Below are 13,572 nucleotides of genomic sequence, written 5' to 3' on the forward strand. Positions count from 1 at the left end.
CTCTAACAAAACTGGCAAATAAAACAAAGAAACACCTGTGTTTTCTTTCTTTTTCTAAAATTTCTAATACCGGTATTAAAACCGGTATCCCGGTATTAAGATCTAAAGAATACCGAATACCGGTATTGAACTTTTGATCCGGTATTGCAATCCTTAGTTACGAACTATTAACTTTTGTCATGAATTTAGCACTTTTACTGAATCTATCGTATCATCCCTGGTGAGTTATCTCTGGCATGCAGTTAATAGTATTCTAAAATCGAATTTGTTTTAGACACGTTTTTCTCAACCGATTGAGAAAAAAAAATTTGACTTAAAACTGCACATCTAGTCACAAAATCCCACACCAAATTTGATATATTCAAGTCATTGCGTTTTTGAACTATCGCGTTTGCATGGTTCTGAAAATATAGAACAAAAGACAGTTTTTCCGTTGTTGGATTTGGCACAAAATTTGACATATGTCTACTCTATAAATGTTAAGTTTTTTTACCAAATTTTATCTATCTAGATTTCTTCGTTCAGTAATTATCGTATTTATTTATATTCGAATAGCCGGGCAGACGGACTACCACCGAACGGATTTTACTTAAAATTTGATAGAAATCTGCAAATTTGTAGAAAAATGCATAACAGATAGAAGTCTGCAAAGACCGCCCAACAAATTTCAACCGTTCTAGCTCAAAGCGTTTTTATGTTATCTTTATCACAGACAGAAAGACGGACACTTTCTAAAGATGAGATTTTCAAATTCAGGGAGGTCTAAAATGTGGAGATTCGTCAAAACTTGGAGTTCGAACAACGACTACTCAGCTTTCTCTATACTACCAATACAAGAAAGTAAAAACGTCAAATATTTCTTAAACAAAACATAGCTTGAATATAACTAAACTGTTTCACACTATTTAGTGCTTACATATAACATATTCGACCAAAAGTTTCAGAAAATATTGTCTGTGAGTTAAATCAGATTGTAGAATGTAGCATTCATTCTCAAGAAGAGCACATTAAAACCATGCCTTCAAAATTTGAAATCCTTTTACTCGCTAATAGTAATACGTTCGTAGTAATTTACGATCACCTCATAATCATAAGAGACCAGAATCTATTAAAATTTGGAATCATCAATAAATTGCTTAAGCATTTTTCCTAATATTAAGAGTAGTTCATATCTTGTTTAAAATATTTTTTGTTGTTGTTGATTTCCATTTACAATATCTCTAATTCTTTTACATTAGAACATCATGTATTTTTATTAGCTTTTAAAGTATTCTCACATTTTGCTATTTCTTTCTATTTAGATTTATTTATATTCAATGATTATTTAAGTCTAAACTAAATTACGTTAATGTTTTTAATGTGTAATGTTTGTTTAATTTTATTCACTTTTATTTAATTTTATTAATTTTAACTCACTGTTTGTGGATCTCTTGAAATTATAAAAAAAATATTAAGAACTTCATTCATATGGGAATTTCATCTTCAATTTTTAAATATTACTGAGATTTAAAAAGGGAATTAGCCATAAAATCTCCCCCCAAATTCTACCATTTTCTTTCTCAACAAGCTGGATTCTATTTGTTCCACCGATTCTTCAAAACTGTATAAATATTGTTCCTTTGAAACAAAAATTTTCCTCTGAATGAAATCTTATTACATATGAAGTTACTTATATCATACATATCATACTTATGAGCTTATATTTAAGCTCATGCTTATGAATAGTACAAATATTATACCAGCATACTCTTTTAAGCGTATGTTTATAAGCTATACGAATAATGTAATAGCATATTCTTTTCCATTTATATTTGATTTAGCATAATTGTCACAGCATTAATTCTTTAAGACATTATTTTTTTACTGCCATTTTTTGTATTAGACTCAAATTGTTTTTAAATTTTTTACTGCATTCCTTCTGTAACACATGTTCTCATGCAATAACTGTAGGCCATGAACGTGGGAAAAGTCCTATCAAACGCTATACTAATCATTTTGGTAGAAAAAAAAATTATCCATCGAAAAAATAAGTCGGTCAAACTGATGATGTAGTCTTGATAGAATCCACACCAACTCATATGCTCGATGTTAAGAAAGTAAATTATCTTTCTTGCCTATTAACTTTCACTTATAAGCAGCAATCGCTTGTAAATGAAAGTTATCGCCAACAACTTATGCCAAAATATGTCACTAGAAACTTACTGAAATCGCCAACAACTTATGCCAGAATATTGTTACGAAATTTCCGGGGTTCGTTTGGATAGTGGGAGTTATATGGTGTGAAGAACACTCAATCAGCAGTAGAAAATGAAACAACGACGTTTATTTACACGAAGACACACAGGACAGCACAAAGACGACAACTATATACAGCACAGAAGACGATTATCTTCAGCCGAGACGTGCAGCATACAACAGACTCTACTGCAGACAGTAGAGTACAGCTTAGTTCAGCACTAGCTTGACTTCGTCGCTGCTCCGCTTATCCCTGGAAGACCAGTTCTTCACCGTCGACTCCACTGGTTCACGACTACTCTTCACCGTCGATTCCGACCGCTCTTCTCTGTCGCTTCCGAGTACTCTGGACTACTACTGGTGCACCCACTCCCCGGCAGCTGCAGCTTCTTTTATAGTTCTCAGAAGGCGGGGTTAGAAGTCTCTCAACCAATCAGGAACGTTCGAGGCGTAACTCGGTTCCTACTGGACGGATCGGGAAAATTCTCGATGTTTTGGGTATAATCTATTTTGTTGCCAAAGTCGCCAAGTTTGTCGCCAAGCTCTGGGACCTCCTATGGAACCAACTATGCTGGGAAGCCGCATCACAGATTCGTAGCAATATGTTTGTTAGTTACTAAGGTCGATGGGATAAGGCTTTATCGGCTATTTTCCATATGTTTGATGTTCTAAATGCATTGAAAATGAAAAATAAAAGTAAAATGATGAGTAGTTGAGAAGAATTACATGCTTTTAAATGACTTAAAAAGTAAAGGCATTTTCTTTCTTTTTATTTCCGTACATGAAGTTTATAAAGAGAAATTATTAATATCTTCCGAATTCGAAAGAGTTCAGCGAATCTCCAAATTTCAGACTTCTCTGAATCCTTTGAATCTCTTTGAACATATTTGGAATTATTTCTATTTTTCTGTAAATACGGTTATTCGAAAAAAAAAAAACATTTTGAGCTAGATGGATGGAATTTGATATGTGGTCTTTACACCGACTTTGTAAATTTTTTAATAAATTATCAGCGAAATCCATTCTGAAGAAACTTGTTTGTTTATACGTTCGACAACAAATGTGTATCAAACCTACAAAGGAGCTAGAATAGGAGCTTTATCAAGGAGCTAGATAATAAAATATGGTACATGGTTTTAGTATTTAAAATACAGATTCGTATCTGAGTTTGGAAAAAATTGGTTAATAAGTTGACATGTTTATATGCCTTTACATTCGCATTCATTTAAACGCTTTAACATAGCACGTTAGATGAATAAAATTCGGCATGTGAGTTTCTCATTAAATTGTATTTCTATGACAAAATTTAGTTATCAGTCGGTTGAAAAAAGGGCGCCCAAAATGCGAAGCACAAAACGCACATGCGCATAACTCTGAAAATTAAAATCTGTGCACTCGGAACATTCAAAGCCTTGATGAAGGTAGAAATTTGTCATGCAAGGAGAGAGGGAGGAACACCTTTACAAGGGAACATTCAAGAAAGTTTTACAGCGATCACTTTTGTTCTTTCTTCTCTAAAATACTCGAATTAAGTAATTTCATTAAAAAAAATTTCAGCCATCGTCTAAAGTCAAGATGACAAATGACATGTTTTTTGTTTGACATTTGATGCGTTCTAATTTCATTCTAGATGACATTGGTATCACAGAAGCCGTCGACTATGAAGGCAATGTGGAGATAACAGCTCAAGAAGAAGCGGAGGAAGAAGAAGAAGAAGTCTACAAGAGCTCATCTTCTAAGACAAAGAAAAAAGAATCTTCATCAAAAGAACTGGAGGTTAAAAAGTCTGGCGATCCCATCTCCAAAAAGTTTTCTAAAAGAATTCTGCAAGTGTTGCCAACAGGAGAGGAAGATGAAAAGAGCGAGGCTAAGTTAAAAGAAAAGACAACTGAAGATGAGAGTCCACAGGAATCGGAGAAAACAGAAGATTCAGATGCTAATTCAATAGAAGATGCGCCAAGAACAGAAAAGCATAAGAGGTCCAGAGGTGACAGCTGCTTTCAGCAACAGGTAATTAGTTATCCATTTAAGAAAAAATGAGAAATAGTTTTCAGTATTAACATTGTTGTTTTTACATTGTTAGAGTTTTAGAAATTTTTAAATATTTGCTGCCTTGTGAGTAACATATTGTTACGAATCTGTAATGCTGCATCCCAGCATAGTTGGTTCCATTATCAGAAAGAATGTTTTACAGTCATCTGTATTGGACGGAGTCTGGGTGTCGTGTCGTAGGTCCCGGAGATTGGCGACAAACTTGGCGACGAATTTGACGACTTTGGCGCCAAAATAGATTATACCCGAAACATCGGGAATTTTCCCGATCCGTCCAGTAGGAACCGAGATACGCCTCGAACTTTCCTGATTGGTTGAGAGGCTTCTAGCCTCGCCTCCTGAGACCTATAAAAGGAGGCAGCCGCAGCTGCCAGAGTAGTCGTAGTCGGAAGCGACGGAGAAGAGTAGTCGGAATCGACGGTGAAGAACTGGTGTTCCAGGGATTAGCAAAGCAGCGACGGAGTCAAACTAGTGCTGAGCTAAGCTGTGCGCTACTGTCTGCAGTAGAGTCTTGTGTGCTGTTGTCTGCACGTCTCGGCTGAAGATAATTGCCTGCTCTATGCTGTAAATAGTTGTCGTCTTTGTGCTGTCCTGTCCTGTCTTCGTGTAAATAAACGTCGTTGTTTCATTTTCTACAGCCGCCTGCTGATTGAGCGTTCTTCACACCATATCACTTCCACTATCCAAACGAACCCCGGAAATTTCGTAACAATATGATATTTTCAGAAAATTAAATTGAAATATTTGAAACCAACAGACCAGTTATCACTTTACTAGCCCTATTTATTATAAAAAATATTTTCTCGCTCCAACATTTCAGCTGTAGATCATGAGAATTGCCTAATAAATCCGCCAAACTTGAGCCAACCTTTTAGTGAGAAGAAAATATGCCAAAAAGTTTGAGAGAAAAGACTTATATAATGTTTGGCGGGATCTACACCATAGAGAGATCAATGTACCTTGAATTAGCTTTCTCCCTCCAGCTCTTTTGATGCTCAAAGACTTTTTAACATAATCATTTCAGTGTGCACAATTAACCTTCGCTTTTTCCAACGATGCTTTTAAATATTATTTTTATGCTTTAAAACAGCGAAAATGGTTTTCCAAAAACTTTATCATTTTATTTTCAATAAATGTCTCATTTACCTTCTTATTCATGAAATTGTGAACTTTGGGTAAAGCCGCGAATGCCTTACATGGCATTGACAAACATTAGTTGCGGAATATTAATTTAATTAAAACTGCACAGAACGACAGATTGTGCTTCTTGGATTTTGGTTTGAAACTAAACATTCACTGAAATTTCGAAGATCGTTTCGGCCATTACAACTCTTTCTCTTTGATTATATACTTCTTATACGAAAAAGTAAGACATTGCCAATCATAGCACGATTCGTGACTTTAGAGGAAACATTGCCTTTACTTTGAACTCATTGCTTTTTACTGTCTTTTTTAAAGAAACATATTTTTCTAAACAGCCCTTTTGTGTCTCTTTACAGATCGCTGAGCTGAGCTGCCGCCAGCGCAAAGTACTGATCATAACCCGAGGTCGTCTACTGTATCCAGAAGTCTACCACTATCAGGAATTGAAAGCTTTACTGGAGAGACCTGATATGGATCGCAAATGCAGAGAACTAGAGAGGTCAGCTGATAAAAAAGTTATTCAGTGGGGCTTTATTATGACTATAATCTCTAAACATATGAAACGATATACGGGCACAATCTTTAAATTTGTCATGATATTGAAGCGATACGAGATGTGCTAGGATAGAACCTGGGACCTTGTGTTCGCAGTCCAGTAACTAAACCCTTATACCAAAACGATCGTTCTGGTAGAGGAGTTGTTAACTGGCTTATATGCTATTCACCACAGTACTCTCCATCCAGTGAGTAGGAGGTGAGACGAACGATATGACTGTTGAGTGGTGATATATTGAGTAGCTGTTGTCTAAATGGGTCTGTACCCAGTTGATTAGCGCCAAGCGTTATGGCGAGCGCGTGTGGGTGCTGATGCTCCAAGTGTGTCTGGCGACTTTGGTTGCGGGTAGATAGCGCCACAACAGCTGTACGAAAGTTGAAGGTTCATCGTCCGAGGTCACCAATGAAGCGATATCAGATGCGCTAGGATAGAACCTGGGACCTTGTGGTTCGCAATCCAGTAACTAAACCATTACACCAAAACGATCGTTCGGGTAGAGGAGTTGTTCACTGGCTTATATGCTATTCACCACAGTACTCTCCATCCAGTGAGTAGGAGGTGAGACGAACGATATTACTGTTGAGTGGTGATATATTGAGTAGCTGTTGTCTAAATGGGCCTGCACCCAGTTGATTAGCGCCAAGCTTTATGGCGAGTGTGTGTGGGTGCTGATGCGTCAAGTGAGTCTGACGACTTTGGTTGCGGGTAGATAGCGCCACAACAGCTGTAAGAAAGTTGAAGGTTCATAGTCCGAGGTCACCAATGAAGCGATATCAGATGCGCTAGGATAGAACCTGGGACCTTGTGGTTCGCAATCCAGTAACTAAACCATTACACCAAAACGATCGTTCGGGTAGAGGAGTTGTTCACTGGCTTATATGCTATTCACCACAGTACTCTCCATCCAGTGAGTAGGAGGTGAGACGAACGATATTACTGTTGAGTGGTGATATATTGAGTAGCTGTTGTCTAAATGGGCCTGCACCCAGTTGATTAGCGCCAAGCTTTATGGCGAGTGTGTGTGGGTGCTGATGCGTCAAGTGAGTCTGACGACTTTGGTTGCGGGTAGATAGCGCCACAACAGCTGTAAGAAAGTTGAAGGTTCATCGTCCGAGGTCACCAATGAAGCGATATCAGATGCGCTAGGATAGAACCTGGGACCTTGTGGTTCGCAATCCAGTAACTAAACCATTACACCAAAACGATCGTTCGGGTAGAGGAGTTGTTCACTGGCTTATATGCTATTCACCACAGTACTCTCCATCCAGTGAGTAGGAGGTGAGACGAACGATATTACTGTTGAGTGGTGATATATTGAGTAGCTGTTGTCTAAATGGGCCTGCACCCAGTTGATTAGCGCCAAGCTTTATGGCGAGTGTGTGTGGGTGCTGATGCGTCAAGTGAGTCTGACGACTTTGGTTGCGGGTAGATAGCGCCACAACAGCTGTAAGAAAGTTGAAGGTTCATAGTCCGAGGTCACCAATGAAGCGATATGAGATGCGCTAGGATAGAACCTGGGACCTTGTGGTTCGCAATCCAGTAACTAAACCCTTATACCAAAACGATCGTTCGGGTAGAAGAGTTGTTAACTGGCTTATATGCTATTCACCACAATATAAGAGTGAGTAAAACTACTCTGCAGGTATGGGCATAGCGTTGAACCTATGTAAATAGTAATATCTACATACATACTTCTTCAACACGAAGACAGATGAATCTAGCTTATAACATTATCATGCCACGTTGTTTCGAATTAGAGAAAACTATCGAATATTTTGTATAACTAACTAGATATTATTCCATACAATGAACTTACCTATTAAGCATCGAGTGTAGGTCAGACATTGAATTCTACTGGATAGCTCACAATTTTTTTTTTTTCAACTTTCCCAATATTTACACATTTCTTACCAAATTTATAGCGAGTGAATTTCAAATAGACTCATCAACATCCAATGCCATATATTTTAGAGAGAATCTAATAAAAATTACACAGAAACGTGTATACCTTTAGTGCAATATCGATTTAAATGATTTTAAGCATTTGTTTTATATTTGTTTTGGATTTTGTGAGCATTGAAATGATTTACAACAGAGCTGCCATATCATGCGGGCTACGAAGGATTAAAATTTTCTGAGAAGCTTTTGGCCAACTTCTTCTCATTATTATTTTTTTTAAATGAAGTAACGGAACGAAAAGGATTTTTTGGGTCTGCGGTATCATTACGGAAACCGTTCAGTGTTTATGGATACCGATGTTCCACGAAAAGCACCAAGCACAATTTTTTTTGTCGTTTGACTATTTACGCCAAATTTTTTGCAGTAGTTCTGAGAGTAAAGACCACTGAGCACCCGAGGGCAGAAGTCTGACTTCTAGCTCAAATGAAGATAGCACACACACACTCGCTTGCACAACCCCTTTTTACAGGGGGATTCATTCACGCATCTCACAGAAAGAACACAAGGAAGAGAACAAACATGCCCGAACCAGGAGTCGAACCCGGAACGACTAGATCACCGGGAAGACGCGCTACCCCTAGGCCAGGATGTCGGCACAAAGCACAATACCAAAAACATAGTCAAACGTAAACAAGGACAGTCATTGCAGAAACCCATCATAAACATGCAAACATTAGATCACTGTTAAAAAATAGTAACAGCATAATATCGTTGTGTACTCTGTTAGAGAACTCGCTCCATGACCAACTCCCCAAAGAGAGAGATAATCTCTTTTTACATATCTCCCATTTTATATTCTCCGTGACAGAGTATAGTATTTTTTAGAAATGTCTCTAGTTCTCGGCGTCTGATAGAGATATCACCATAATTCTAGTATTTTCTAAAACCTTCATTTTTTCCCCGACAAAGTTGCAAGATTCGTCGCGAATTCACCAAGTTTGTGAGGAGCTCGTGAGTTATTATCTGGCATCCATTAAAAATATCTGCAACACTTTTTTTTCTGTGACTTTAATTGCAAAGTGAAAGAATATTACGGATTTCTAGCATATATATCATTTATAATATAAAAGTGCTAGATGATATTATAGTGCAGTGCAAGAATAGTTATGTTGAAATATAAAATATGAAAATAAAATTTCAAATCTGCTCTCTTTTGTCAACTGACCAACAGCTGTCATTTATAACTAATTAAATCCAATCAAAATTATCTAGAACTTATTGTTCTTTTTAATTTTCAGTCCTCTTTTTCCATACACCGAAATCCAGGACGAAGACATCAACAAGGTTTTTATACTGATGTGCAGGGATCTATTCGGGAAATATGGGTGAGTAAATCAACTTAACGGATGTTTTAGTATTCGATTAGTTCCTTCTCTCTCAAAATTTGATAAATAAAATTAGAAGGCTTCTGCGCATCACGTTCTGAAATCCGAAAGAAATATGTTGCGGAGATTCACGGTGTTTTAAATTATTTCTCTGTTACAAAATATATTCGTTCCTTGAAAGAAAACAGTTACATGTACATATTTAGGTTCTTATTGTTTTTCAATCTTTTTTATTGGTGAAATGAATTTTCCACACTTTCTAGAATTTCTCCTTTACCTTCTTTCTTGTTTCTAGAATTTACAAAAGCCAAATAGAAATTAAGGGTACATTTTCTTGGCTAAATACTTTTTAATGTCCACATTTCCTGTACACTTTTTCTGGGGGACTTGTCTTCCAGGCAAAACATAGTTCATATTCATCGAACGAATCCAGGCAAAACATAGTTCATATCATATGTTTCATCGAACCATATTATCCTTGGATAGTTTATGGAGTTGAAATCAAGATTATTACTTATAATTTTTTTTTATTATTTTTATTTTCTCGGGTACAAACTATAAGATGGGAAAATATTGTAATTATGAAAAAAAAGCAACCTCCAGATTTCAATAACACTAAACGCCTTAAATATTCAATTTTTTTTTTTTTTTTTTTTTTGCCTGTACATATAATCACTTTAAAATGGAAGACAGGCAATGAATCTTAGAATGCAGACGGTTTTTTTTTTTTAAATCAAAGTTTCATGTTCCTCTTACATTTGGTTCGAAATGAACTTGATGGAAATTTATTTACTCACATACGAACACAACTATTTAAAAATACAGTGAGCTGGATGAATGAAATTTTGTATTTGGTTAGCCCATAATAAATAGGTAAAAATCTAATGGTAGGATTCCAACTATTATTCTTATATACTTATACAAAATATTACAATCGCAAAATAATTCAATCTCGATATACAAACGATTTTCCACGTTTCAGACTTTCTTCAGTCTCCCCCCCCCCTCTTTCACACACACATAATGTAAAGAGCAAGATGAATAAAATTTAGTACACAATTGTTGCATCTAAAATATGCATCTGTATCAAATTTTGACCATATCCGTTCAAAGAATTGATTGTCTGGAAGTCTATAACCATGTAAAGGCAATAACTCAAAAATGCAGTGACTTAGACCAATAGAATTTCCCCTTTTTTTCGATTTCTAATTATCGTGTTACTTATATTCGGACAGTCGGTCAGACAGACTTCTTCTGGACGAAATTTGCTCAACATTTGATAGAAATCTTCAAATTGGATGTTAAGAGCGTATACCAAATTTCATCCGCCTAGGTCAAAGCGTTTTTGAGTTATCTTCGTCTCAGACAGATGTTTTCCAAAAATACAATTTTAGAACTTAGAAAGGTCTATAACGTGGAGATTCGACAAAATCTAGAGTCCGAATTCTTTGACAATTACAGTGCTTTGTATTGCGTATACGCGAAAGTAAAAAACGATAGCGCATAATAAAGAAAAGGATTTTTCTAATCAAACCATTTCAGAAAATACATTTTAAAAATCGCTGAAAGTAAATCTCAAAGAAAGAGAACATCAACATTTATTTTATGTCGAAACAGACACGTGGATATCTTAATCTTTCGAAAGTACGTCAATGAGTGTTGGATGTTGAACCTCAAGTTACTGATTATTTACGTCATCAGCGTAAAAATAGAATAATTTGAGATCGAATGAATAGATATGATACATTTAACTCCAGACAAGAAAGAAGAGTTCGTTTGCCTCCGGTACATCTTCAATCGGTTTTTATTGTCATATGACAATTCAATGCAAGTGGATGTAATTTGGTGGATGCTTTTATAGGCGTCTTTTAACAATGTTAAGTTCCTTTATATTTTTTGTATAAGATAGTTTTTTATTTAGTCGTAAAGGGAATATACAAGCAGAAACAATTGTGTCCATCACAAAATTCAAACTCGAGATTTTGACAAATTTTCATGTTTTAGACCCCCCCCCACAAGTCCTATAAACTCATTTATGACGTTATGTCTGTGTTGAATACGAAAATTCGAAAACGCTTTAAGCGAGACAGATGAAACTTGATATATGGTCCCTAACGCTAAAGATTTAGATTATTATTTCTATTAAATTTTGAAAAAACATATTTTAATATATTAATTAACACGTATTAATCCTAGCCGCCATTGAGGACCGACTTGTCCGACCCAATTTAGACTCTTTAGGGGATTGACTGATTAATATGGACTATTTATTTTAATTCATCGTGTTTTTTATACGATTTAAATCATGAATTCAACTGAATCTGTTTATTTGCAAATTGAAAAGCATATATTAAGTATAATTACGGAGTTATAAACTGGCGGGTTCTCGCCACTGAACGTTTTGATGAACGAGTTTCAATTCAATCAAAATGTTTTCAAATATTGTTATAGAATGTGTATCAAATAGAATTGAAAGATATTAAATTTTAGGGGAAAAAATTAGGGGAAATAATATAATTGAAAGAATAATTTTCTGAATATAAGGACCACATTTATTAGATAATTGGTTTTTGGCAAAACGGGTGGCCGCGGTGGCCTGGTGGTAAGGTCTCGGTTTGTGAACCGTACGGTTTTAGGTTCGGAACCCAATTCCACCGAAGAACCATCATGTAAGGGGGTCTGTTGTACGTTAAATCCGTTATGCCAAATGTCCTCCCTCTGGTGTGGAGATGGGGGTGCCAGCTCAGGTGTCGTACTCGTCATCTGACAGCGGTTCAGAATGACGAGGTCTGTCCCAAAATAGCCCTAGTGTTGCTTTATAACGGGACGTTAATATAACTAAACTAAACTTTTGGCAAAACGAAAGATAATTCCTTTGTTTAGTCATAACCCTGCTGTTAAAGTGTAAGTCAATTTTCAGGATCAAATAAATTTTCTGTTTGAAGCCTTTTGTTGGTTTCTTTTATACCGTTTTTACTTATTTGATGACGTGAAGAAACTTTCCCAGAACATTCTAATGAAATTTTGCAACTCCATTAATCAGATGAGCGTAGCGTTGAATGCAGTGCAGTTGTGAAACGTTGGATGAAACAGTCTGAAATTCGTACGATATCTGGTTTACATTTGATTGTTGCCACTCGATAATCTTTGCTAATAATAGAGATGAATGAATGTGAATAGGTTGATTATTTGTCTATAGCTATCAAATTCGGCACATATATATCTTGAAGTTTGGGAGCGATTTTTTTAAAAATTAGACATTTAATTAATTAAAAATTAAAATGAATTTTAGGGGGTTTCCGGCATTAACTTTCGAAAATATTATCGCTCAAAAATGAATTTTACAGCATTCAAAATTTTAAAAAATTGTCTATTGAATGGTATCAAGTATATAGTCGTGGAAAGTTTTTCTAAATTTTGGCATTTTTTACTTAATTTCCGATTATAGATTACATTGTTACCTTGAAATTCAAAACGTTTTTATTGTTTCATCAATTTTCTAATTGCACGATTTTTTTCCATTAATGAAATTTAAAAAGGAAGGATTTTATTTAATACCTTTGTAGTTTACAAGACGGATAAAAAAATGATGTTATAATGCTGCGAAATTTAGAAAGGAAATGAACCAGACAATTTACCTTTTTTTGTGTTACAAGCCCACGAACAGTTATCTGTCAGCGATTTAAGCCGAGTGAGCGTCTCTTGTTTTTACAGTAGCGCCAACTAGGGCCAAGAGTACGACTTAGTTACTCACGCGTCACAACCCTTTTTTACGGGGCGGACTTCATTCACGCATTTCATTCACAGATCGCAATTTAGACCTGAATCAGAGAACGATCATCTCTGAGCCAGTACCCCCAGTGGTATTACTCTCGACATCGAGAATTTTGTGACCACGACAGATTTATACGCGCGCCAGCCACCACATACACGGAGAGTCTTCGGCCGGCGGGGTTCGAACTCACAACTTAAGGGATACAGTCCAACACCCTACCAACCAAGCTATCCCGGCCCATTTACTTTTCTAATAGTGCTATGAGTTGTAGTCTATAAATCTACTTCAGATAAATTATTATACTAATTTTCTAAATAAATAGATATACCATCTCTTCTCTAGACTATCTTAAAGCCTTCCATTTCTCTCTTATTCCGTTATCACCTCCCATGGAAGACTTCAATGCACACTTGGGAGACAGGGAAGGTTTGTTCTCTTTCGAGTTTATAGCAGATAAATGAAATTTGAAATTTGATACATAGTTTCAACATCTAAAGATTAGATTTTTGTCAAATTTTGAATCAAAT

Source organism: Argiope bruennichi, chromosome 7 (genome assembly GCF_947563725.1).
Source record: "Argiope bruennichi chromosome 7, qqArgBrue1.1, whole genome shotgun sequence".
Lineage (NCBI taxonomy): Eukaryota > Metazoa > Arthropoda > Arachnida > Araneae > Araneidae > Argiope > Argiope bruennichi.